Raw genomic sequence first — 27,458 nt, 5'->3', positions numbered from 1 at the left:
GTCAGTTAAAGTATTATAGATCGACCAAATGTATATATATATATATATATATATACACATACATACATATATACACATACAGGGGCATCAACAGCAGTGTAGACCCCTGGGCATAGCAATGTATTGGGGCCCCTACCAATCCTCCAGCGGTAGGGGTGGGGGAAGCTTTGATGTCCCGCGGGTGGTAGGGGGTATTATATCAACCATTCAGCATGTAGGGCCTGGATCAGTGATTTCCACTAATTACCCCTTTACATGGTGGGAGATGGGGTGGGAGAAGGTGGCATTGGGCTGAATGAAGGGGCCCTGATACATAACTTCCAGGGTGGTAGAGGATATTTAATACGCAGAGGAGGGGTGTATAGTGGAGTGGGCTTATTATTCAGAATTTTCTGGTGGTAGGACAGCTTGCTTGACTGCAGATATATCCAGTTCCCGGAAATAGATTTCTTATATTTTATTGGAATTAAAAACTAGAGAATCCCACCTACCAAATGGTATTGGGAACTAGGGGATCAGAGTTCAGGAGGCAGAGCAATCTGCCAATGAGTATATCAAACTACATACCAGGTGTGTGGAGCTGGAGCAGTAACCAGCTGCTGGAAGGCTGATATCTCTGGTTCTGGGAACAGTAGTGACAAGCTACTAGTGTCCATCAAATGGGAAGAGTCCCAGCTTTTGGAATATACCCTCAGAAAAACTCTAAGTCAGACAGAAACTGAAATATCTGACTGGGAAGAGCAATTAACAGGCTTGGATGGGGACCACTGCTTTGAAGTCAGATATCTCTGGTTCCCAAGTGGCGATTTTTAAAAATCTTATACCCATGGATAAAGGGGACCCTTAGCTTTCAGACTTTGTTCCTTAGACTCCTGGGGGAGTTTCTGGGTACTCAGACACCCCCCCTGCGTGCGCTACTGCGGCTCACTACTGCCACAGTCGGAAACAACAGAGACCCGAGCCCTGACAACTTCTATCCAATCCATATGAACAGCCCCCTGGTTAATGATACTCTATGTACTATCAATCGGCCACAATACCACAAACATTATTAAACAGTGGAGGTTAATACAATTTCCACAGTAGTTAGCTGGTTTTAGCATTAAAAACAAAACACAGAGGGCTGTTTTGACAGCATGAATACATAAGGGTCTGTGCACATCTCTAATTATTAACCCAAATGTCATCCACACACATGCACCTGCCTCCGATTAGATTATAATCTAGTATAGATGTTTTTTGAACAGTTCTGCTAGGACAGAAATAATAAATACTATGTACAGAATTATTCTCCAGTTTCTTTGTGAACTCTATTTTTGAATACCAAATAAAATTATGTGAAATACAGCACAATACAATAAAAATGACAAAACATTATTTAACAAAAATCCCTGAATATGAAAAGAATTCTCTAAAATAACCACAAGATGTCAGCAAAATCACACATACACACACACATATATACATTATATATATTTAGACTATTAAAGCTGCCACTATGGTCCTTGGAAGGACAATATTCCATTCTCTCAGTTCTTAAGAATGAGGAGGAATTGTTCTAATGTTAATTCATTTGAGAACCAAGCATCCACCTGCAGTATGTGGAAAGGTTTAGGGAAAAAGGGTACCCCGAAAGTATCATCCACGGGGCACTAGGAAGAGCAAGGAATTTAGATAGAGACAAATTACTGGTTACCAGAAAAGAATTTACTAGTGTCCATGGACAATCACAGGGAAACAGTTCGACACATATTGGGGGAAATTTACTAAGAATACGAATACAAAAAAATCGGATTCAGTATTAAATCCCGGCGGTCGGGATCCCGGCTTTCAGAATCCCGATGCTGGAATCCCGATCGCCGAAATCCCGACAAGGGGGGGGGACGTGGATCGCCCCCCCTTGCGGGCTCGCTGCGCTCGCCACGCAGCGGGCCCGGTGCCTCGCTACGCTCGGCACACTAATTTATTCTCCCTCCGGGGGTTTCGTGGACACCCCCGGAGGGAGAAAGTGTCGGGATTTCGGCGATCGGGATTCCAGCGTCGGGATTCTGAACGCCGGGATCCCAAACGCTGGGATTTACACTGCATCCCAAAAAATCGTATTCGTATTCTTACTACGAATCAATACGACTGCATACGGCTGTTTCAGCCATATGCAAAGTCGTGTTCCGGAGGGGAATTTACAAAGCAGTAAAATACCACTGCTTTGTAACCCTCCGATGTCGTATTAATTCGTATTAACATTTTCAATACGGCCGCTTAGTAAATCAGGAACCACAATTCTTTTGAATGGTGATTTCTGTCGTATTCTATCAATGGTGTATTCATTCGTATTTGTAAATAACAAATACGAATGTCCCATCAATACGAATACGAAAATTCTTATTTTTGGCATAGTAAATGCCAAAAATACGTATACGCCAAAAAAAATCCTATTTTCGTATGAAAATACGATTTTTTTTCCACAAATTTTTGTTAGTAAATTTCCCCCAATGATGTAATGTTCATCACCCAATATAGTGATGGAGAAAAAGATCTCAATCGGATTTTCAAAAAACATTGGAGTGTGTTGAAACTCGATCCTATTCTTGCTGAGCACCTTTCAGTTGCACCGAAAATAGTATACAGATGTGCGAAAACTATAAAATCGATGGTGTTAAAAAGTCAGTTGGAGGTTTTACCTACTCGTATGTCCAGTGACACTTTTCTTTCTATTAAGGGTTGCTTTCCATGCAACAATTGTAAAGTCTGCCCCTTTATTAACCCCTTCACGACATTTGACGTATATATACGTCATGGCCGGGAAGTACTTCCCGACCGTTGACGTATATATACGTCATGGCTTAAAACTGTCACTGCGTCTAGAGACGCAGTGACAGAGGGACGATGTCTGCTGTCCCTGACAGCAGACATGTCCGTGCATGCCCAGGGGGGGCTGCGATGCCGCCCCCCCGTCGGCGATCGCTGTGATTGGCTGTTCAGTGTGAACAGCCATTCACAGCGTTTTCTGTGTCACCGGCGAATAACGTTCGCCGGTGACACGGGATCGGAGGTGATTGGTGCTGTAAAGTACAGCACCAATCACCGCGGGGTGTAAGGGTGACACTGGTGTCACCCCACCTCACCCCGCCCGCCCCCAAAGGCCGTGATTTGTCCGTCGGACGGACGGACCAATCACAGCCAAGGAGGGGGGTTTAAACTAACGGTGACTGCACTGCAGACGCCATTCCGGTCTGGAATAGCGTGCAGTGCGGTCACCGTGCCCAGCTGCCGCCAATACTGACCAGAACCCATCCAAATACTTACCTGATCACTGCCTAGATATTGCTTATTCTTGTGACATCTTGTGACATCCTGTGACATCTTGTGCTGCTGCGAGTTATTAGATAGTTATTAGATAGAGAGAGAGATAGAGAGAGATAGAGAGAGATAGAGAGGCCTAGTGCTATATTTTGTGCTGCTGCAGTGTGATAGAGCTATAGATAGAGAGATAGAGAGAGATAGAGAGAGAGAGATAGAGAGAGAGATAGTGACAGATAGTGACAGATTGTGCTATATATTTTTTATATAACTGAAAGAGATAGAGAGAGATAGAGAGAGATAGAGAGGCCTAGTGCTATATTTTGTGCTGCTGCAGTGTGATAGAGCTATAGATAGATAGAGAGAGATAGAGAGAGAGATAGAGAGAGATAGAGAGATAGTGACAGATTGTGCTATATATTTTTTATATAACTGACTGCTGCCCCCCCTTTTGTGCTGATCAGTATAAATTAACTGATCAGCAACTTTTTGGGGGCGCAGGTTTTTTTTTATATATAGATATACCTGTCAGTGCTGCTGCTGCAGTGTCATAGAGTGATAGATAGTGAGAGATAGAGAGATAGAGAGAGATAGTGACAGAGAGTGATAGAGAGTGCTAAATTTTGTGTATGCTGCCCCCGCCTTTTGTGCTGATCACTATATCTGAGGTGATCAGCAACTTTTTGGGGGTACAGAGGTTTTTTTTTTTATATATACCTGTCAGTTGCTGCCAGTTGCACTGTCAGTTGCACCAAAGGTTGTGCACCTGCTGCCCCTCACTGGTAATCAGTGTCGCATCACTGATCACCTTTTTTTATTTTTTGTGAGTGCTGTGGGGTCTTTTTAAAAAATTTTTTTTACACACACTGTGATTTTGTGTGTGTCCTGTGGCCACTGTGCGCTGATCAGTGACGTACATCACTGATCAGCTTTTTCGGCACAGGGTTGATCTATTTTTTTTTTTTTTTTGATCAAATTCCTGTTGCCTTTGAGCGCTGTTCAGTGACGGACGTTACTGACCAACATCTGTGCTCAATTTTTGGCGCAGGACCTTTTTTTTTTTTTTAACCCCTTCCATTTTTTTTTTTTTAACCCCTTCCATTTTTTTTTTTTTAACCCCTTCCATTTTTTTTTTTTTAACCCTTCAATTTTTTTTTTTGTATTTTTTTTTTCTGCACTACATACACACCACACACTACATACCCCCCGGGTTGAAATAAAGTTTGTACCCCCCCCTACACTATACACGTGTTGAAACATTTCACTACCAGTAACACAAAAATATAAATGGCATCCCAAATGTCATCCCAAATGTCGTCCCAGTCATCCAGGAGAATGTATTCAGTGGAGGAGGCATATGCCATGCTTGCCTCTGACTCTGACACAGCCAGTGAGGCAAGCGGGGAATTTGAAGGATTCGTCTTAAGCTCTTCTTCCTCCTCTGGTGATGAGGGACCCCCTCAAAGACGCCCCCGTAGAGCAGCTGAGACCCCCCCCCCCAATAATTGATCTCGTATGGACCCCACCACCAGACAATTTTGAGCCCCAGGTTCCTGAGTTTTTGGCCATCCCAGGAATCCAATTTGATTCAACAGGTCTCAGAGAAATTGACTTTTTCAAATTATTTTTCTCTGATGATTTTATAAATTTAATGGTGGACCAAAGTAATTTATATGCCCAGCAGTTTTTTGCTCAAAACCCCACGTCATCATTTACTAGGTGGACCCCTGTAGATGCAGTAGAGATGATGACGTTTTGGGGTCTGGTGTTACACATGGGCATAGTAAAAAAGCCACAAATTAGGCAATATTGGAGTACAGATGTTCTGTACAGCACCCCATTTCACCGTATGGCCATGCCCCGGGCTCGTTTTGAGGCAATCCATAAATTTATACATTACACCGATAATGCACAGTGCCCACCCAGAGATGATCCCACCTTTGACAGGCTATTCAAAGTCAGGCCGGTCATTGATCATTTCAGTGCCAAATTTGCAGAGCTATACATCCCTGATAAATGTATTAGTATCGACGAGTCCCTTATACATTTTAAAGGAAGGGTTAAATTCCGCCAGTACCTTCCCAGTAAGAGGGCAAGGTATGGCATAAAAATGTATAAGCTGTGTGAAAGCACCACAGGGTACACCCACAAGTTTAGGGTATATGAAGGGAAGGATTCAAGAATTGAACCACAAGAATGCCCCCCCTCCCTCGTAGGTGTTAGTGGAAAAATTGTCTGGGATTTAATGCACCCCTTCCTGGATAAGGGTTATCACCTCTATGTGGATAACTTTTACACCAGCATCCCCCTGTTTAAGGCCCTTGGTTCAAGAGGTACAGCAGCTTGCGGTACTGTGCGCAAGAACCAAAGAGGCCTCCCCAAAACGCACATTGCCCAAGTAATGAGAAGGGGTGAAAGCAGGGGAATATGCACCGAAAATATGTTGTTGGTCAAATATAAGGACAAGAGGGATGTCCTTATACTGACAACAATTCATGGAGACAGTACCACCTCCATCCCTGTACGAGGTACCAGTACCCACACCTCAAAACCAAATTGTATCCTAGATTACAATAAGTACATGGGCGGAGTGGATCTTTCAGATCAGGTACTGAAGCCGTACAGTGCCCTGCGGAAAACAAATATCTGGTACAAGAAGCTGGCCGTGTATATCATCCAGATGGCACTGTATAACGCTTACGTGCTATTCCGTTCTACCGGCCAGAGGGGGACATTTATGCACTTTCAAGAGGAAGTCATAAAGAGCCTAATATTTGGGAATCAGCAGGCAGAGGGCCCCAGTACTTCTAGTACTGGCCCCCGTATTGTACCAGGGCAGCATTTTCCCAACGAAATCCCCTCCACTGCAAGAAAGGGCAGGACACAAAAAAGGTGCAAAGTTTGCTATAAAAAGGGAATAAGAAAGGATACTATTTTCCACTGTGAAACTTGCCCCGACAAACCCGGCCTATGTATAAAGGAGTGTTTCAAAATATACCACACATCTATGGATTATTAGGTTCATCATTTCACCGTGCTTCGGGGGTCTTGCTAATGCCACATAGCACCCACCATTCATTCCACCAGAATCTGAGCTGCAAAATCCAAAAATCACTCATTCCCTTCTGAGTCCTGCCATGCACCCAACTGGTATTTTTTGGTCACATGTGAGGCATTGCCGTACTCTGGAGAAATGGGGGCACAGATTTTGGGGTGCTTTGTCTCCTTCATTCCTTGTGAAAATGAAAAATTTTGAGCCAGAAGTACATTTTTGTGTAAATAAATGTATTTTTTTCATTTTCACTGCCCAGTTGTACCAAAATTGATGAAACCCCTGGGGGTTTGAAATGTACACTATACCCCTAGATGAATTCCCTGAGGGGTGTAGTTTGCAAAATGGGGTCACTTGTGGGGGGGTTCCACTGTATTGGTAATGCAACATAGCACCCACCATTCATTCCACCAAAATCTGTGCTCCAAAATCCAAAAATCACTCCTTCCCTTCTGAGTCCTGCCATGCACCCAACTGGTATTTTTTGGTCACATGTGAGGCATTGCCGTACTCTGGAGAAATGGGGGCACAGATTTTGGGGTGCTTTGTCTCCTTCATTCCTTGTGAAAATGAAAAATTTTGAGCCAGAAGTACATTTTTGTGTAAAAAAATGTATTTTTTTCATTTTCACTGCCCAGTTGTACCAAAATTGATGAAACCCCTGGGGGTTTGAAATGTACACTATACCCCTAGATGAATTCCCTGAGGGGTGTAGTTTGCAAAATGGGGTCACTTGTGGGGGGTTCCACTGTATTGGTAATGCAACATAGCACCCACCATTCATTCCACCAAAATCTGTGCTCCAAAATCCAAAAATCACTCCTTCCCTTCTGAGTCCTGCCATGCACCCAACTGGTATTTTTTGGTCACATGTGAGGCATTGCCGTACTCTGGAGAAATGGGGGCACAGATTTTGGGGTGCTTTGTCTCCTTCATTCCTTGTGAAAATGAAAAATTTTGAGCCAGGAATACATTTTTGTGTAAAAAAATGTATTTTTTTCATTTTCACTGCCCAGTTGTACCAAAATTGATGAAACCCCTGGGGGTTTGAAATGTACACTATACCCCTAGATGAATTCCCTGAGGGGTGTAGTTTGCAAAATGGGGTCACTTGTGGGGGGGTTTCACTGTATTGGTAATGCAACATAGCACCCACCATTCATTCCACCAAAATCTGTGCTCCAAAATCCAAAAATCACTCCTTCCCTTCTGAGTCCTGCCATGCACCCAACTGGTATTTTTTGGTCACATGTGAGGCATTGCCGTACTCTGGAGAAATGGGGGCACAGATTTTGGGGTGCTTTGTCTCCTTCATTCCTTGTGAAAATGAAAAATTTTGAGCCAGAAGTACATTTTTGTGTAAAAAAATGTATTTTTTTCATTTTCACTGCCCAGTTGTACCAAAATTGATGAAACCCCTGGGGGTTTGAAATGTACACTATACCCCTAGATGAATTCCCTGAGGGGTGTAGTTTGCAAAATGGGGTCACTTGTGGGGGGGTTCCACTGTATTGGTGCTTGGGGGGTCTTGCTAATGCGACATAGCACCCACCATTCATTCCACCAAAATCTCTGCTGCAAAATCCAAAAATCACTCCTTCCCTTCTGAGTCCTGCCATGCACCCAACTGGTATTTTTTGGTCACATGTGAGGCATTGCCATACTCGGGAGAAATTGGGGCACAGATTTTGGGGTGCTTTGTCTCCTTCATTCCTTGTGAAAATGAAAAATTTTGAGCCAGAACTGCATGTTTGTGTAAAAAAATGTAATTTTCCATTTTCACATCCCAGTTGTACCAAAATTGGTGAAACCCCTGGGGGTTTGAAATGTACACTATACCCCTAGATGAATTCCCTGAGGGGTGTAGTTTGCAAAATGGGGTCACTTGTGGGGGGGTTCCACTGTATTGGTGCTTGGGGGGTCTTGCTAATGCGACATAGCACCCACCAAAATTCCACCAGAATCTGAGCTGCAAAATCCAAAAATCACTCCTTCCCTTCTAAGTCCTGCCATGCACCCAACTGGTATTTTTTGGTCACATGTGAGGCATTGCCGTACTCGGGAGAAATTGGGGCACAGATTTTGGGGTGCTTTGTCTCCTTCATTCCTTGTGAAAATGAAAAATTTTGAGCCAGAACTGCATGTTTGTGTAAAAAAATTTAATTTTCCATTTTCACATCCCAGTTGTACCAAAATTGGTGAAACCCCTGGGGGTTTGAAATGTACACTATACCCCTAGATGAATTCCCTGAGGGGTGTAGTTTGCAAAATGGGGTCACTTGTGGGGGGGTTCCACTGTATTGGTGCTTGGGGGGTCTTGCTAATGCGACATAGCACCCACCAAAATTCCACCAGAATCTGAGCTGCAAAATCCAAAAATCACTCCTTCCCTTCTAAGTCCTGCCATGCACCCAACTGGTATTTTTTGGTCACATGTGAGGCATTGCCGTACTCGGGAGAAATTGGGGCACAGATTTTGGGGTGCTTTGTCTCCTTCATTCCTTGTGAAAATGAAAAATTTTGAGCCAGAACTGCATGTTTGTGTAAAAAAATGTAATTTTACATTTTCACATCCCAGTTGTACCAAAATTGGTGAAACCCCTGGGGGTTTGAAATATACACTATACCCCTAGATGAATTCCCTGAGGGGTGTAGTTTGCAAAATGGGGTCACTTGTGGGGGGGTTCCACTGTATTGGTGCTTGGGGGGTCTTGCTAATGCGACATAGCACCCACCAAAATTCCACCAGAATCTGAGCTGCAAAATCCAAAAATCACTCCTTCCCTTCTAAGTCCTGCCATGCACCCAACTGGTATTTTTTGGTCACATGTGAGGCATTGCCGTACTCGGGAGAAATTGGGGCACAGATTTTGGGGTGCTTTGTCTCCTTCATTCCTTGTGAAAATGAAAAATTTTGAGCCAGAACTGCATGTTTGTGTAAAAAAATGTAATTTTCCATTTTCACATCCCAGTTGTATCAAAATTGATGAAACCCCTGGGGGTTTGAAATGTACACTATACCCCTAGATGAATTCCCTGAGGGGTGTACTTTGCAAAATGGGGTGACTTGTGGGGGGGTTCCACTGTATTGGTGCTTGGGGGGTCTTGCTAATGCGACATAGCACCCACCAAAATTCCACCAGAATCTGAGCTGCAAAATCCAAAAATCACTCCTTCCCTTCTAAGTCCTGCCATGCACCCAACTGGTATTTTTTGGTCACATGTGAGGCATTGCCGTACTCGGGAGAAATTGGGGCACAGATTTTTGGGTGCTTTGTCTCCTTCATTCCTTGTGAAAATGAAAAATTTTGAGCCAGAACTGCATGTTTGTGTAAAAAAATGTAATTTTTCATTTTCACATCCCAGTTGTACCAAAATTGGTGAAACCCCTGGGGGTTTGAAATGTACACTATACCCCTAGATGAATTCCCTGAGGGGTGTACTTTGCAAAATGGGGTGACTTGTGGGGGGGTTCCACTGTATTGGTGCTTTGGGAGTCTTGCTAATGCATCATAGTACCCACCATTCATTCCACCAAAATCTTTGCTGCAAAATCCAAAAATCACTCCTTCCCTTCTGAGTCCTGCCATGCACCCAACTGGTATTTTTTGGTCACATGTGAGGCATTGCCGTACTCGGGAGAAATTGGGGCACAGATTTTGGGGTGCTTTGTCTCCTTCATTCCTTGTGAAAATGAAAAATTTTGAGCCAGAACTGCATGTTTGTGTAAAAAAATTTAATTTTTCATTTTCACATCCCAGTTGTTCCAAAATTGGTGAAACCCCTGGGGGTTTGAAATGTACACTATACCCCTAGATGAATTCCCTGAGGGGTGTACTTTGCAAAATGGGGTGACTTGTGGGGGGGTTCCACTGTATTGGTGCTTTGGGAGTCTTGCTAATGCATCATAGTACCCACCATTCATTCCACCAAAATCTTTGCTGCAAAATCCAAAAATCACTCCTTCCCTTCTGAGTCCTGCCATGCACCCAACTGGTATTTTTTGGTCACATGTGAGGCATTGCCGTACTCGGGAGAAATTGGGGCACAGATTTTGGGGTGCTTTGTCTCCTTCATTCCTTGTGAAAATGAAAAATTTTGAGCCAGAACTGCATGTTTGTGTAAAAAAATTTAATTTTTCATTTTCACATCCCAGTTGTTCCAAAATTGGTGAAACCCCTGGGGGTTTGAAATGTACACTATACCCCTAGATGAATTCCCTGAGGGGTGTACTTTGCAAAATGGGGTGACTTGTGGGGGGTTCCACTGTATTGGTGCTTTGGGAGTCTTGCTAATGCATCATAGTACCCACCATTCATTCCACCAAAATCTTTGCTGCAAAATCCAAAAATCACTCCTTCCCTTCTGAGTCCTGCCATGCACCCAACTGGTATTTTTTGGTCACATGTGAGGCATTGCCGTACTCGGGAGAAATTGGGGCACAGATTTTGGGGTGCTTTGTCTCCTTCATTCCTTGTGAAAATGAAAAATTTTGAGCCAGAACTGCATGTTTGTGTAAAAAAATGTAATTTTTCATTTTCACATCCCAGTTGTACCAAAATTGGTGAAACCCCTGGGGGTTTGAAATGTACACTATACCCCTAGATGAATTCCCTGAGGGGTGTAGATTGCAAAATGGGGTGACTTGTGGGGGAGGTTCCTAACTTTTAGCACTTATGGTGCCTAGAAACCTACATGGTGCCTAAAAAAAAATCTCATAAAAAGGAGGCTCCAAAATCAAGTAGGTGCTCCTTCTATTATGAAGCCTGTGGTTTGGTCAACGTGCACACTAGGGCCACATATAGGATATTTTTGAAAACAAAAGAATTGGGGGAATCAATTTTTAGTCACATTTCTCTAGTAAAATCTACTGTATTTGTTAGAAAAATGTATTAAAATTGAAACTCTGCAAAAAAAAAGAAATTTTGAAATTTCACCTACACTTTGTTTTAATTCCTGTGAAACACCTAAAGGGTTAACAAACTTCCAAAATGCTGTTTTGAATACTGTGAGGGGTGCAGTTTTTGAAATGGCATCATTTATGGGGGTGTCTCACATACAAGTCCCTCAAAGTCACATCAGAACTGAACTGGTCCCTAAAAAAATCAGTGTTTGAAATTTTCTTGAAAATTTGAGAATTTGCTAGTCATATTTGAAGCCTCCTAGTGTCCAAAAAAATGAAAAGGGGGTTGAAATAATGATGGCAACATAAAGTAGACATATGGTCTATGTTAGTTATTAACTATTTTGAGTGGTATGATTATTTGTCTCACAAGCAGAAAATTTAACATTTTGCATATTGCTAAATTTTCCATTTTTTCACGATATTTTGGTATTTTTCACAAAAAAACACAGACTGTATCGACCAAAATTTACCACTAACTTGAAGTACAATGTGTCACGAGAAAACAATCTCAAAATCACTGGGATAAGTAAAAGCAAAAAAAAGTTATCCCCACTTAAGTGAGACATGTCAGATTTGAAAAAAAGGGCTCTGTCATGAAGGCACAAACTGGCTCTGTCATGAAGGGGTTAATAAGGGTTGTAATGTGTGGGACTCTGATTATAAGATTAGGGATCTCATCAATTGTAGTTCCACTTACATTGTGTACCTTTTAAAATGTGGATGTGGATCCAAGTATGTTGGAAAAACTAAAAGATGTTTAAAAACCAGGATTCTGGAACACATCAGAAATATCAAACACGGAGTAATGAATCATAGTGTCTCCCGACACTTCAAAGAAGTACATGGATGTGATCCTTCTAGTCTGCTGGTCAAAGGTATAGAAAAAATACACATAGCTAAAAGAGGAGGTGATATAGAAAAATTCCTGCTGAAACGGGAAACAATCTGGATTCTAACCCTTAATACCTTAGTACCAGCTGGTTTGAATTAATTTATTAATTAATGAATTTTTTTTTGTACATGAATTTTTTATCACCTTTATATATGAAGATGTGGGCATTTGTAACCCTGTATATTGTGTGATGTATGTTATGTATGTTATATATTTTTATATTTTTGTTTGTCGTATTGCATGTAGTACTTTTTGTATATCATGTATTTTTTTATGTGTTTATTCTCCCTAATGGTCGAAAAAAATCCGCTTAGTGAGCCTATGTCATATTTTGTGAATAACATTCAATATAAGTACTAGCAGCCACATATAACATTATTAGGTGGCTTATTAAACATGCATTATATGGTGGCGATATTTAAAACTATAAACTACATTTAAAACTATATACATTTAAAACTTTATACTACGGAGTCCGCTATGGATAAGTAGATTGCATGTCACTCTGAAAAAAAGAGGAAAAAAACTGATATTGGAAATGGTGTATAGTGCGCGTTCGGATTGGTTAAAGTTAACCAGGCCCCCTCCAAATGATTGACAGTGGCTCACTATGTAATGTTCACGAACGTAAGCAGCAGCCACGCCCTCTGACGAAGTCCGCAGTGACGAAACGCATCAGGGCGTGGCCTGCTACACTCAACTTGTGCTACTCACCAGGACGGCTGTTCCCGTGTTTATGCAGCGCAACCCAGCGCGAGCAGCTACAGTGACCCGGCATACTGACCAGCACGGACCGCGTGAGCTGTATTTGGCTTGTTTGATTGTATTCAAATCTCGTGGTAGCCAGCCCACAGAGCTTTTAGCTTAGGTACGAGCATTCACTTGCTAATACCCTGGAGTTTTATACTCATTTAAAAAAAAAAATCTCTTTTAATGCACCAGGAAGCGCCCTCTTCCTTTCTCTTGTTTTACCTATATATATATATATATATATATATATATATATATATATATATATATATATATATATATATATATATATATATATGACGGCATTTACATTGCAGAACCAAGGAGAAATCTCACAAAATCTCTCACTTTCTGGGGTAAATTACTAAGATGGAAGTTCTATTGAAGATGGGATGCTGCCCCTTATTTAACACCTTCTAAAAGATAATAGATATAATCTGATTGGTTGCTATGGGAGACATCCCATCTGCAATAGAAATCACATCTTGGTAAATTTACCCCTCTAAATCTTAAACCTAATTATAACCCTCCAAATTTTGAAAATGTTCATGCAGTAACCTATTTTTTTCACTAGGTGGCATTATAATTCAATTTAATAATATTTAATTTGATCTGAAAATGTTAAAATGCTTTGGAAAGATAATGTGGGTGCTAGCCAGATGATCTATATACAAGGTGCAAAATTAAGTCAACTTATGGTGCTCACCAAGCTTGCATTGTAAACTAGGGTAATTGAAAGCTTCTGATTTTGATCCCATTGAAAATAGTGTAACATTTACTGAACTTAACATCATAGACCATGTAATACACAACAATGCCATGTTTAATGATTATAAACCCTATGGGGCATATGTACAAGGGGTGTGCAAACAGTTTCTGGATGAACAAAACTATTATTTTTAGAAAGAAAATGAACAATAAATGTTTTCAAAGTATCTATGCATTTTCATGCACTCAAACCACATTAGGTTGACTGATGTTTGGTCTCTGGGTTAATTCATCCAGGATTCATCGTCACTCAGTGGCATAAGTTTGTTCCAGTTGCCTGGAGGCCTGGAGGCAAGATAAATATTGGTGCCCCCCCCCCCCCCCCCACACACACACACACAGGTTTAGCATGTATAATAACGTCACCTGCAATCTCCTGCTTGCTGCACCACAAGTCTCAGCAGGTAGCACCTCACATGTCCAGGGTATGCAGTCTAGGGTCCCTCCCCCTATGTACTATATAACACTGGGAGGAATTAGTGACACCTTCCACCTCGACTAACACCCCTCCCACCTCTCCCAGATTGTTTTTAACTGTTTAACTAGCTTGGAGTCCTCTACTCAAGACCGCACACTCAGCTTGGCACTATGAGGGTAAGTCCTACTATATATATATATATATATATATATATATATATATATATATATATATATATATATATATATATATATATGCTGAGTGTTAGCCTGTGGGAACGTGTTTGGGGGCGTGGGGCTCTTTGGGCTGCTGCGGTTGGGCTGTTCCATGGCATCATATCGTACACTTTCCAACACCCCTTTATTTTGTTTAGTATATATGTAGCACCCTTCACATTTTATTTTGACCTCTTACTTATGTAAGTCTTATCACATATCATTTCCCTTATATCCCTTTACTATCAATTTAATTTAACACCAATGTGATGCCATGGGGTGGTTCTACTGGGCTGGCCTGGGGGTCTCGCGCCCTTGACTTGTCTCAGAGTAGTGTTAGGGACTTGTCCGATAGAGGTTACCTGGATGCGGTGGACCTCTATCGGACCTCTGAAATGCAATACAGCAATCCTGCTAGGAGGGGGAGTCAGCCACAGAAGCGATATTAATGGCTTTCATTTAACTGATTCAAACCTGCAGGGGAGGTGCCCCCTTGGGATCAGGAGCCCGGCGGCAGATGACTCCATTGCCTCCCAGAGTTACGCCTCTGTTGCCACTAATGATCCCAAATACAGAGTCTGAATGACTCTATCAAAACTGCTTAGCATGTTGCAGCACCAAGTCACCTAAGCCTCCTTCTACTCTTGATACAGCTATGGTTCTACCCAGCATGTAGGAACCTTGCTCAGGCCAAGCTCTTTGTGGTGTATCAAGCACAGGGATTCCGAAGAGATGTCTGTCTACTATCTGAGCCACAGTCACCTAGTTGTCCACATCAACTATGACCCACACGGCAGCAACATTGTCCTCTTTGATGGTGGACAAAATTTACCTACAGCGCTCCTTATTTTCCAGGTATCATTTACCATACCAAAATTCTGCACTCAATACTATGGTTTGAGGCAGTCCTTTCTTCCCAAAAGCAGCTTGAAGTTGGTCAAATGACTCCTACTGACACAGACCACTCTTGTATTCATAGATCATGGCTTTCCAGCTGTATAGACGTTGGCATTTCAGAAAAAGATAGACAGAAAGGGGATTATTTACTAAGGAGTTTTAATGAAGATGCTATGTTGCCCATAGCAACCAATCAGATTATATTTATTATCTTTTAGAAGGTGGTAAATAAATAAGACATAGACTCTGATTGGTTGCTATGGGCAACAACAATAGAACTACAATCTTAGTACATAAACCCCATTGTGTCTACCTATGCACTGCACATCCAGATACTTATTGCACAACCTTCGCATTATAGCCTGCAGAGAGACTAAAGTACCAAACATCAGCTCATGGTTTCCAGTTTACAGACTATAGGGCCGATTCAGACCCATTTGTTTTGGGCCAAATTTGGCCCTGTCCCTGATGTTTGGGGTTTGCGCATGTACAAACCCAGGAAGCAAACCGCTTCGGGGAGTTCACACTCGCTGGGCTATTCGCCCTGGGAAAGGTGGGCCAGGGATGGGCAGACGTGGCAGCAGGGGAACGCTCAGCATTTTGTGGGCATCCCCATAAAAACGCTGGGTGTTCCCCTGATAATGCAGGCGTGGTGATGCCTGCTCGGGGATGGTGGCTGACATCACATGACAGCAGCACCCGCCCCCAATACGGCGGATAGCGGGCATGTGTAAAGTAAGTATGTACTGCACTTACCAGGGGCATAACTAGTACCCTGTGGGCCCCATAGCAAAAAAAAATTGAAGCCCCCCCCCCATTATCATTACTACAGTGTTGTAGAGGAGGGGGCGGGGGGTTGTAGAGGAGGAAAGGGGGATGTATAGGAGGAGATGGAGTGTATAGGAGGAAAGGGGGTGTAGAGAAGGAGATGGGGTTGTATAGGAGATAGCGGGTGTAGAGCAGGAGAGGGTGGTTCCAGAGGAGGAAAGAGGAGGTTTGTACAGGAGAGGAGGTTTGTACAGGAGAGGGTGGTTCTAGAGGAGGAAAGAGGAGGTTTGTACAGGAGAGGGTGGGAGGGGGGGTAGAGAAAGAGAGGGGTTGTAGGAGAGGGGTTGTAGGAGTGGGGTTGTAGTAGAGAGATAGCAGGTTTTTGAAAATCAGTGACAGACATTAATCCCCTCCTCCCCCCTCAGTCATAGTACAGGTACCTCCAGATGTGTAGTATCTGGGCGTCCGATTTAGAAATCGGGTCGGATCATATGCGATGCGATGGTCCCGATTTTTCCATAGGATTCAATGTTAAAATGGTCTGAGTCCATTTTAACATAGAATTCAATGGGAAAAAGGGGTCCTTTTCCTTTCCCCACTATCCAAGTGGGCATGGAGGTGGATATAAACCTGTGGCGAGCGAAGCAAGCCACCGAGCCCTAAGCGTGGCGAGCGTAGCGAGCCCCGCGAGGGGACACAGAATACTTTTTAAGAAATCTGCGTCCCCTTGCAGGGCTCGCTTCGCTCGCCACGCTTCGGGCTCGGTGGCTCGCTGCGCTCGCCACGCTTTATAAAAATCAACTCTATGCCCACTTGGATAGTGGGGAAATGAACAGGACCTTGTTAACATTGAATCCTATACAAAATCGCATCGAATTGCATCGCATTGCATGCGATTCGATGCAATTTTGCCGAAAATCGCGTCGAATCGCATCTGATTGTATGCCTTAAGTTAAGGCATACAATCAGAAAATCGGCAGCCCAGATACTACATAAGTACCTGTGCTTCTTCTGTGCTGGGCCTCCTACTCCGATCTCCAGCGTGAGGCCTCCTTCCCGCGATCCACGGTGCCACGTTTTCTCCACATAGTAGCACTGTGCCTCCCCCTCCCCACGATCCCCGGCGCGGTGCCTCCTCCTCCCCACGATCCCCAGCGCGGTGCCTCCTCCCTGCAAACCCTGGAGCAGTGCCTTCTCCTCCCTGCGATCCCCGGTGCAGGCTTCCTCCTCCCTGCTGTCCCCGGCGTGGGCTTTCTCCTCCCTGCGATGCACAGCGTGGGCTCCTCCTCCCTGCAATCCCGGGCGCTGTCTTGGGCCGGCTCTCTGTCAGTGAGTGTTCGTGCAGCTCTGCCTCGCCAGAGAGATGCAGCCCTGTGCTGCCAGCACCGGGTCTCGTGCACATGCTCTACAGAGCTGCACAACTGATGGAGCCAAGACAGTGCAGCAGTCACTGCGCACAACTTAATAAAAAAAAATAAAAAAAGAACAGCTTCAGGAGGGTACAGAGGAATGCCTGCTGGGCCCTCGGGCCCCCCAAGCCGCCGGGCCCCATAGCAGCTGCATCCCCTGTACCCACTGTAGTTACGCCACTGTTACTTACTTTTCAGAGCAAGTTCTTCAGAAATCATTTGCTGGTCAGTGTCCATCGAATGATATCTCCTCCGTTCAGCCGCATGCGAAGGGTCCCCTGGCATGCTACCAAGGGATTTGGGAACCAGGGGGATGGTGGCATTCGGCAGAGCAGCGTTTACCTGTTTGCTAGACTGCGATTAAACGCAGCCTAGCAAACAGGTCTGAATCAGGCCCTATGGAAAATGGCAAGATATAATTGGTTGGTACTTTATCTCTCTCTCTTTCCAGGCTTTGGTACTTATGCCCCAACATCTGTTGGAGAAAACCATTTTTACAAAATATAAGGATCTTAATCCTTTAACCCCTTCACTGGTACTCCCGATAATTTTCCAGGTTATGATCCATTGCGCAGACTGGCATACCTGTGAAATTCTCAGGAGTGCCGCTGCCTTTGCTCCCACTTGCCGGGCAGCGCCGCTGAGCTGAGTGCTGAGTGCTGAGATCAGGGCCACACTCAGCTACATCGGCTGCCCGGCTCCTGCTGCCTGGACCTCCCCTGGCTGTGGGTGGTGTGACCTTGTAACCGGTGGCAGGGCTGGGCAGCGCTTCCCGGACCCAGCAGTTGTATTGGTGGCTTTTTTTTTAGAGACCGCTCCCCAGAAAAAACTTGCCCAATGTGGAGTGCTCCCTATAAAAAAAAACCACAACTGAAGGGGTTAATAAATATACACATTTGCATTTATTTTCTATGCAAAACATGACGCTAGCTACAATATTTTATTTTATATTTCCTCTTTTTGATTTATGACTGCCACATGCGTTCTCTAAAGTAACTCTTTTCACTTAGGTCAGTTAACATGTTAATGAAAAAACATGAAGCAAATTCATTTCAATATGATATATTATTTATGTTTCAATGGTTTGTATTTTGATAGTGGAAGCTCTTCCCAGTGTTTACATAGCATTTAAGCGAACTTATGTTCTTATACCAATATTTAAAGTCAAGATTTCTACAAGTATGGGCTTACATACACTTCATACAGTACAGTAGAAAAGGGAAAGGAGCTAGTGCTGATAGGATAGCAAGTGCTGTAATATTAAACCACCACCAGAGGGGGCTCAGGAGCAGAAGCACTGTGAAACCTTTACAAAATATCACAAAATAAATCTATTATTATTGCTAAAGAAAATAAAACTCAATTATTTAGTTTTTTTTTTATTCCCAAAGTATTTGCAGAGTGTAATAGTTCTGAGAACATTTCCCACAAATATTTTAGTAATAATTTAGCAAATGTATAACAAACAGTACGGAAACCACGATTTCGGGAATTCCCTTCAGATAAAGAGAATAACTATTTCTGTACACTAACAGAAGGAAATACAATGTAATTCAAATTTTTTGGGAGTGCCGTCACTTATAATACTAAATAAAAAATAAAATCAGTAAACGTAAAATGTTTTTATACTTTATTTACACATCACTTTCAGTTTCAAATATTTGAGTTTTTTAAATGTACAGTGTCTAATTGATAATGCTTACAGGGTTTTTATTAATTAACTACTGAACCCTATGGGGTAGATTTATTAAGCCGGGAGTTCTATTGAAGATGAGATGTTGCTCATCGCAACCAATCAGGTTCTACTTATTTATTTAGCGCCTTCTAGAAGATAATAGATATCATCTGATTGGTTTCTATGGGCAACATCCCATCTTCAAGGGTTTTATCAATGTTTATTCTTGCCTTGTTAACTAGCAAAAATATTGAAATCATCCATTTTAGTACAGATATACTACCCATTTTTGTCTTATTATTAATTTCTACGTTTGCATATGTTTTTTTTATGTATTTATATGAACATCTTAACTATATCACCAAAAATGACCTGTGCAACATACATCTTGTCTCTGCAAATACTAACCCTGATCTGACAAACAGCATTGGCCATCAGTTAATGACTTAATTATATTTTTGGTACTTGTTTCCTAGCACGGCGCCAATCGCATCGTATACCATAAGGCATACAATGGTATGCGATGCGATGTTGCGCGATGTCAGCCGATGTTATACAATTTTAAATTGTATACCATCACATTGTATGCCATAGACAATGGTATACGATTTAAAACTGTGTCGAGCGCAGCGAGCCCCGTGAGGGGACGCGGAATACATGTAAAGTAATACGCGTCCCCTCGCAGGGCTCGCTGCGCTCGCTGAGCTTCTGGCTCGGTGGCTCACTGCGCTCGCCACACTATATAGAGTCCACTCCAACGTGGATAGTGGGGGTATGAAAAGGTCGGAGGATGTGTACTCATCCTCGCGGGGTCGCTGCGCTCGCCACTCTTCGGGTTGGCATTGATAGTGGGGGTGGCGTGGGGGTGCATTTAACATTGTAAGCACCCATTAGGGTGCTTTTACAATTAAAAATCGTATATGGGGACCAATGTTCCCTCTAATTTTACGAAGGCTTTGTGCAGAAAAAGATATTGGCTGTGCAACTTTGGAAGGAAATGTACATTTTTGTGTGTCACATAACGTATACAGGCCTAGGTTTCGAGTTCTGTTGAGTTAATAAAGCAATTTGAATGTTTACAGACTTCACACACCACACATATAGGGTGACATTCTATGGGATGCGATTTTCGTTATTTTGCGGTAATTAGACCACAAAATGGCGATATCGCATTTTCCCATGAAATCGTTTATTTAATGGGATGCGCACAGGGGCTGAAATCGCATATTATGTGCGTTAAGGTCTGGTGAATAAAAATGCGAGATTAATTCGCATTTTTATCGCATCCAGATGTTTTCGCACAGAAAAGTATACAAGTCGCTTATTTAATGCAATGCGCATTTGCACATCGCATTTTTTAAGCGACTAATTATCGCACTTATTTCAGACCTGGGTCTGTTAGGCGAATTAGCCAGAACCCTGCACAGATCGCAATGTTCCGTGCAGGGTTCTGCTGTAAAAAATAAAAGAAATGGTTAAATACAAAAAAAAACGAGCGCGGGGTCCCCCGCCCAAGTCTAACCAGCCCCAGGCTCACTGAGCCGGTGCTGGTGACATAAAATCAGGGTCCCCGACAAATAGGGGTCCCCTTGATTTTATGAAACCAGCACCGGGCTCAAGGTCCGGTGCTGGTTCCCAAATTACGGGGGGCAAAGTGACTAGGGGTCCCCCGTATTTTAAGAACCAGCACCGGACACAACCAGCCAGCAGGGTAATGCCACAGCCGGGGGTAGACTTTTTATACAAGTCCCCCCCGGCCAAAGCATTAACCCCCTGGCTGGTCAGCATGGGCAGGGGTCCTGGGGAAGTGGGGACCCCCCCAATGAAGGGTCCCCCCCCCTCCAGGACATACCAGCCCATGCTGATAGTCCGGGGCTGTCCTCCATGCCCCTGGGCTGTGGGCATGGAGCTGATGATTTGTGTAAAAAAAAGAATGAAAACTATTGTTTTACACTGGCGAACTATGAGTCCCAGCAAGCCTACCCCGCATGCTGGGACTTGGGGAACCACAAGTCCCAGCATGCAGGGCATTAAAGGGCCCGCTGGCACTTGTAGTTCTGCAGTGTAAAAAATAGTGCACAAAATCACACTGACACCCTGCAAAATAAAACTTTAATACACACAAAACACACACACACTGATACTTACCTACCTTGAGCCCGTAGGTCGGTCCCTGGATCCTGGGTCCGTCCTCCGGGGCTCCAGGGCAGAAGAGTCCGGTTCCGGGGCCTTGGTCCTGGTTCCGGGGCTGGTCCTGGGGTTCCGGGGCTCCTGGCGTGAAGAATCCGGGGTCCGGGATCCGTGGTAGTCCCCAGGGGTACCTAAGGAGGAAAATCCAACTCACCTGCTCCCCGGCGGCGACCTCCGGTGACAGCGCTGCTCCAGACTGGTACCCGGCTTGCAGGAGTTTGTCCGGCGCTGAGATGTTTCCTCCTCGCCGTCTCTGAACAGAATGATTTCTCGGCCAATCAGGAGCCGAGAAAGTCGGCTCCTGATGGGCCAGAAATCATTCTGAATACAGACGCCGACGAAGTAACATCTCAGCGCATCCAGAGCAGAGATGTTACTTCGTCGGCGTCTGTATTCAGAATGATTTCTGGCCAATCAGGAGCCGACTTTCTCGGCTCCTGATTGGCCGAGAAATCATTCTGTTCAGAGACGGCGAGGAGGAAACATCTCAGTGCCGGACAAACTCCTGCAAGCCGGGTACCAGTCTGGAGCAGCGCTGTCACCGGAGGTCGCCGCCGGGGAGCAGGTGAGTTGGATTTTCCTCCTTAGGTACCCCTGGGGACTACCACGGATCCCGGACCCCGGATTCTTCACGCCAGGAGCCCCGGAACCCCAGGACCAGCCCCGGAACCAGGACCAAGGCCCCGGAACCGGACTCTTCTGCCCTGGAGCCCCGGAGGACGGACCCAGGATCCAGGGACCGACCTACGGGCTCAAGGTAGGTAAGTATCAGTGTGTGTGTGTTTTGTGTGTATTAAAGTTTTATTTTGCAGGGTGTCAGTGTGATTTTGTGCACTATTTTTTACACTGCAGAACTGCAAGTGCCAGCGGGCCCTTTAATGCCCCGCATGCTGGGACTTGTGGTTCCCCAAGTACCAGCATGCGGGGTAGGCTTGCTGGGACTCATAGTTCGCCAGTGTAAAACAATAGTTTTCATTCTTTTTTTTACACAAATCATCAGCTCCATGCCCACAGCCCAGGGGCATGAAGGACAGCCCCGGACTATCAGCATGGGCTGGTAAGTCCTGGAGGGGAGGACCCCTTCATTGGGGGGGTCCCCACTTCCCCAGGACCCCTGCCCATGCTGACCAGCCAGGGGGTTAATGATTTGGCCGGGGGGGACTTGTATAAAAAGTCTCCCCCCGCCTGTGGCATTACCCTGCTGGCTGGTTGTGTCCGGTGCTGGTTCTTAAAATACGGGGGACCCCTAGTCACTTTGTCCCCCGTATTTTGGGAACCAGCGCCGGACCTTGAGCCCGGTGCTGGTTTCATAAAATCAAGGGGACCCCTATTTGTCGGGGACCCTGATTTTATGTCACCAGCACCGGCTCAGTGAGCCCGGGGCTGGTTAGACTCGGGCGGGGGACCCCGCGCTCGGTTCTTTTTTTTACAACCTTGCGCTGTCCTGCAAATGTGCGATTTTCAGACATGAAAATCGCACATTTTCAGGACTAAAAACAGCGCACCACTTCGCTGCAAATCGCCCCTATTCGCACTTTTCAGCCTCCAATGCGCATCACATTAAATATGCGCATTTAGGCTGAAAAATGCGATTTTAAAATAGGCGATTTGCGGCGATGTGGTGCGCAAATAAAACATGCGCATTTAGCGCATAGCATAGAATCTCACCCATAGACTATAGCAGTGATTTTCAACCTTATTAAACTCGTGGCACACTAAAACAAGATTTTAACCTTTGTGCGCTCAGTTGTAATGTCTGTGCGTGGGCTCGGCGAGTTGTGTGCGCGCGCACACGCGCACAGCTTAGAGGGAACACTGGTCACTGCATGCTGTGTAATGTGATTATGGGTCACTACATGCTGTGTAATGTGAATATGGGTCACCATGCAGCCATTTTCCCAGTGGTCTTTACCGCTGCTCTGCCGGACCGATGATGAGGTGAGTAGAATTAAATGGGGGAAGGGTGTACAGCGTGTGGGTCCCCCAGCGACACTTATGTGACATCATATGTAATAGCCATTACAATGTGTGGTATAATATGTAATGAGCATTATGGCATGTGTCATAATGTGTACTGGGCATTCTGGCATAATGTACAATGGGCATCACGGTGTGAGGCGTAATGTGTAATGGGCATCACGGTGTGAGGAGTAATGGGCATAGTGGTCTGAGTCAATGTGTAAGGGGCATCATAGTGTGAGGTGTAATGGGCATCACAGTGTGAGGTGCAACATGTAATGGGCATCACAGTGTGAGGCGTAATATGTAATGGGCCTTACAGTTTGTGGCATAATGTGTAATGGGAATTACAGTGTTTGGTATAATGTGTATTGGGCATTACGGTGTGTGGCATAACGTTTGTTGGGCATAATGGCATGTGGTATACTATGTAATCCCTATTATCCCTATTTTACAAAAAATTGTCAAGCCCTGGCATAATGTGCAATGTCAATTACTGTGTGTGGCATTATGTGTAATGGGCATTATGGTGTGTGGTATTATGTGAAATGGGCATTATGCTGGGTGGCATTATGTGGAATGGGCATTACTGTGTATTGCATTATGTGTGATAGGCATTATGTTGTGTGGCATTATGTGTAATGGGCATTATGGTGAGTGGCATTATGTGTAATGGGCATTAGGGTGAGTGGCATTATGTGTAATGGGCATTAGGGTGTGTGGCATTATGTGTAATGGCCATTACAGTGTAAATTTTCGACGCGCACTGTCCCTGTTTCTGGTGTGTGTGATGGGAATAATTAATCCTGAAGCCCATATACATAAAAAAGTCACCTATTTAGTTTGCATTGATGCCCAGTAGGCAGTGATGGACACGCCCAGTAGGCGTGATGAACACGCCCCTCCAATGGTGCACCCCCTAAGAAAATGGGCTGCGCACGCCTATGCCCCTCACCCCAGAAAATGCAGGGACTAGGCTGCTGTAAAAGGGGCCAACCTGGGAATGCATTTTCTGGTGAGAAAGGGGTATTCTGCAGTGCTCTGAATACAGCCAGGCTCTGCCACTGTCAGTGGCTATCACTTCTGCCTGGCGGCGGCTGTCCCCCATTTACCGGGAGCATGTATTCCCCCTTGGCAATGAACATGTAATCCCACATGGCAACGAGCATGGAACCTCTGGCAATGAGCATGGAACCCTTGGCAATGAGCATGTAGATAAGCATCACTTATGTAGCATAATTTTTAATAGGCATTATGGTGTTTGGCATAATACATAATGGACATAATGGCGTGTAACTTAATGTGTAATGGACATTATGGTGTAAATGTTTAATGCACGCCTTTGGTGGACAATGTCCCTGTTTATGAAGCGTATTGTGAATTTTGGCTTAATCTGTGTGCCATTATGTGAATTCTGGCTCAATCCGTGTGGCATTCGGTGAATTTTGGCTCAATCCGTGTGTAATTATGTGAATTTTGGCTCATTCCATTTGGCATCATGTGTAAGGGGGAAGTATAATGGGGTCTGGTATATTGTTGCATAATGTGTAGAAGTTGTTTATGGTGTTGTAGACTACACTCAAGGACACACCCCTGTTGAGTGGCCACACCCCTTTTCCGGAGCGCGCCTTTTGGCGCGCGCACAACTACATCCTTCACTTTTGTCGCTATGGTGGGCCTGCGTACTTTAAATACCAGGGCCTATTTTTAATCCCATTCCCACCCTCTCTCTGCCGCTCTCTTAGCATGTACACTGGCACCACTGACACCGCCCTCCCCCAACCCAAACCCTCTTTTATCATGGTGCCCCCCCTGTCATTTTATCCTGGATCCGCCCCTGCCACTGGCTGTGATGAAATCAGCCTGATCGGGGCTGGAGCTGATGTCACACACCCTCCCTCACGCCTGTGCTTTCCCCGGACACGCCTGCAGTTATCTGGCACTCCCATAAAACGGTCGGTTACCACCCTCCAAACGCCGGCATCCTGTCAATCATCTTGTGAGCGGTCAGTGATTATAAAAAGTAGCAGGCCTTCATCGCAGTACGGCCACGCACATGCGTGCTGCAACCCATGCGCATGAGTCGTCTATCAATAATCGGCTGCGTTGTGAATTCGTATAGCAGCGATCAGGTCGGAATCAGGCCCATAGTGCGGTATACAGGCCCTTATTCAGATCTGATTGCAGCACAAATTTGTTCTCAAAATGGGCAAAACCATGCTGCACTGCAGATGGGGCAGATGTAACATGTGCAGAGCTAAATTTGGGTTGGGTGTGTTGAAACTGATCTATATTGCAGTGTCAAAATAATGCAGCCAGTATTTACCCTGCACAGAAACAAAATAACTCACACAAATCTAACTCTCTCTATACATGTTACATCTGCCCCACCTGCAGTGCACATGGTTTTGCCCATTTTGAGTGCAAATTTGTACTGCAATCTGATGTGAATAAGGGCCACCGGGTGGAGTAGAATACAGTGCGGTATATAGAGCAGGATTGGTACAATGCAGATACAGTGCAGATTAGATATAGAGTGGGATTCTTCCCGTACAGCGATGGGAAGGTCAGGCATCACAACCACCAACACCTTTGGACTCTAGTTGGAGGTTTGTGATCACATGTCTTCTTTAGTAGGAAGAGATGTTTGCTGGGCTTTGACAGGTGAAATCTCTTAAAATCTCTAAAGGGGGAGTAGGAGGGCTTGCATCGTCATGTGAAGTCGAACCACCAATCATGAATACAGGCCAGGGCCTTAACCGTTCCTTGCCACTCCGTGTCGTACATGGCACATTGGCAAGTTTACGTTTCTCCTCCAATGATCTTAATTTATTTTTTTGGGTCCTTTTTTTACTCAACTTTGGCTTTTTGGCTTTCACATGCCCTGTACTTTGACACTGGACATCGGCCTTGGCAGACAACATTGATGGCATACAGGGCAGCCATCAGAAATTGTGGGGCCTGGGACTGACAAAATAGGCAGGGTTCCCCCCACCGCCTATTGTTACACAAAATATTTTAGTCAGATATTTTGGCAGAACTCCGAAAGGAGATAAAGCACCAGCCAATGAACTGTGTTTGAAAATGACATTTGGGAAATGATTGTCTGGTGCTTTTTCTCCTTTTTCACCCCACCACACCGGCTTCCTGTCAATCAAATAGGGACCACTTGCGATGAAAAATATCAGATTTTTGTTGCGGTTTGGCGACAGGCATGCGTACTATGACTCGTATGCATTCACAGTCACTGGATAATCAGTCGCTGTGCAAATTCGCACAACAGCGATCAAGTCTGAGTAACCCCCAATGTGAAGGGCATAATTGTGCAGGGTTTAATGTGCCGGGCGTAATGTGCGGGGTATCACGGCATACCTCCCAACATGGCCCATTCCAGCAGGGACGAAATTACCTGTTCCTGGACTTCCTTGCCAGTGGCAGAGGTGGGGCGGCAGCACAGTCCAATATTCAAATAAGGAAGCCACGTCTGCTTTCAGTGAGTCCCAGGCTGTGATATTTGATGTGAAAGTTGGTGTGGCTCCCCTATTTGAATGTGGGGATAAGCTACCGGTGCCTTATTGCCACATTATGTCACATACAGTAACATACTGTACCTTCCAACATGACTCATTGCAGGAGGGACACATTTTCTCTGTTCCTGGACTTCCTTGTCAGTGGCAGTTGCAGCTGTGGGGCTACAACTGCCACTGGCAAGGAAGTCCAGGAACAGAGCAGTTTTGTCCCTCCTACAATGACTCATGTTGGGAGGTATGTTACTGTATGCAACATAATGTGCGGGGCATAATTTGTGGGACATAGGGCCTAATTCAGCACGGATTGCTAATCTAAGTAGATAGCCATCACCCACCCCGTGCAAATCTGCAAGATAATTTGCAAAACTACCACAGATCGCTATCCTCCGAAACCATAAAAAGGATTTTAGCCATCTGTGAACATGTGAATAGCTCTGGGGCTTCACAGAGTGATGATGTCACAGAGCAATGACGTCACAGAGCGATGATGTCACAGAGCGATGATGTCACAATGCACTACTGATCACATAGTCTGAGCTGTTTGGCTTTGGGCTCATATCTTCACAAGGGCCCTTATTCTGATTGACGCGGACTTTACCGCATACTTTCGGATCGCGTGTTTTCGGCGTCTGCGCATGCGTGGAGAACGCAACGCGCATGTGCCACGCCTTGACTCCGTACCAGTTCGGCCAAATCCCGTCCAAAACTGTTCCCCGCAATCAGTCGGGA

Source organism: Crinia signifera, chromosome 5 (genome assembly GCF_055691185.1).
Source record: "Crinia signifera chromosome 5, ASM5569118v1, whole genome shotgun sequence".
Classification (NCBI taxonomy): Eukaryota; Metazoa; Chordata; class Amphibia; order Anura; family Myobatrachidae; genus Crinia; species Crinia signifera.
Note: the sequence above shows the minus strand (reverse complement) of the source record.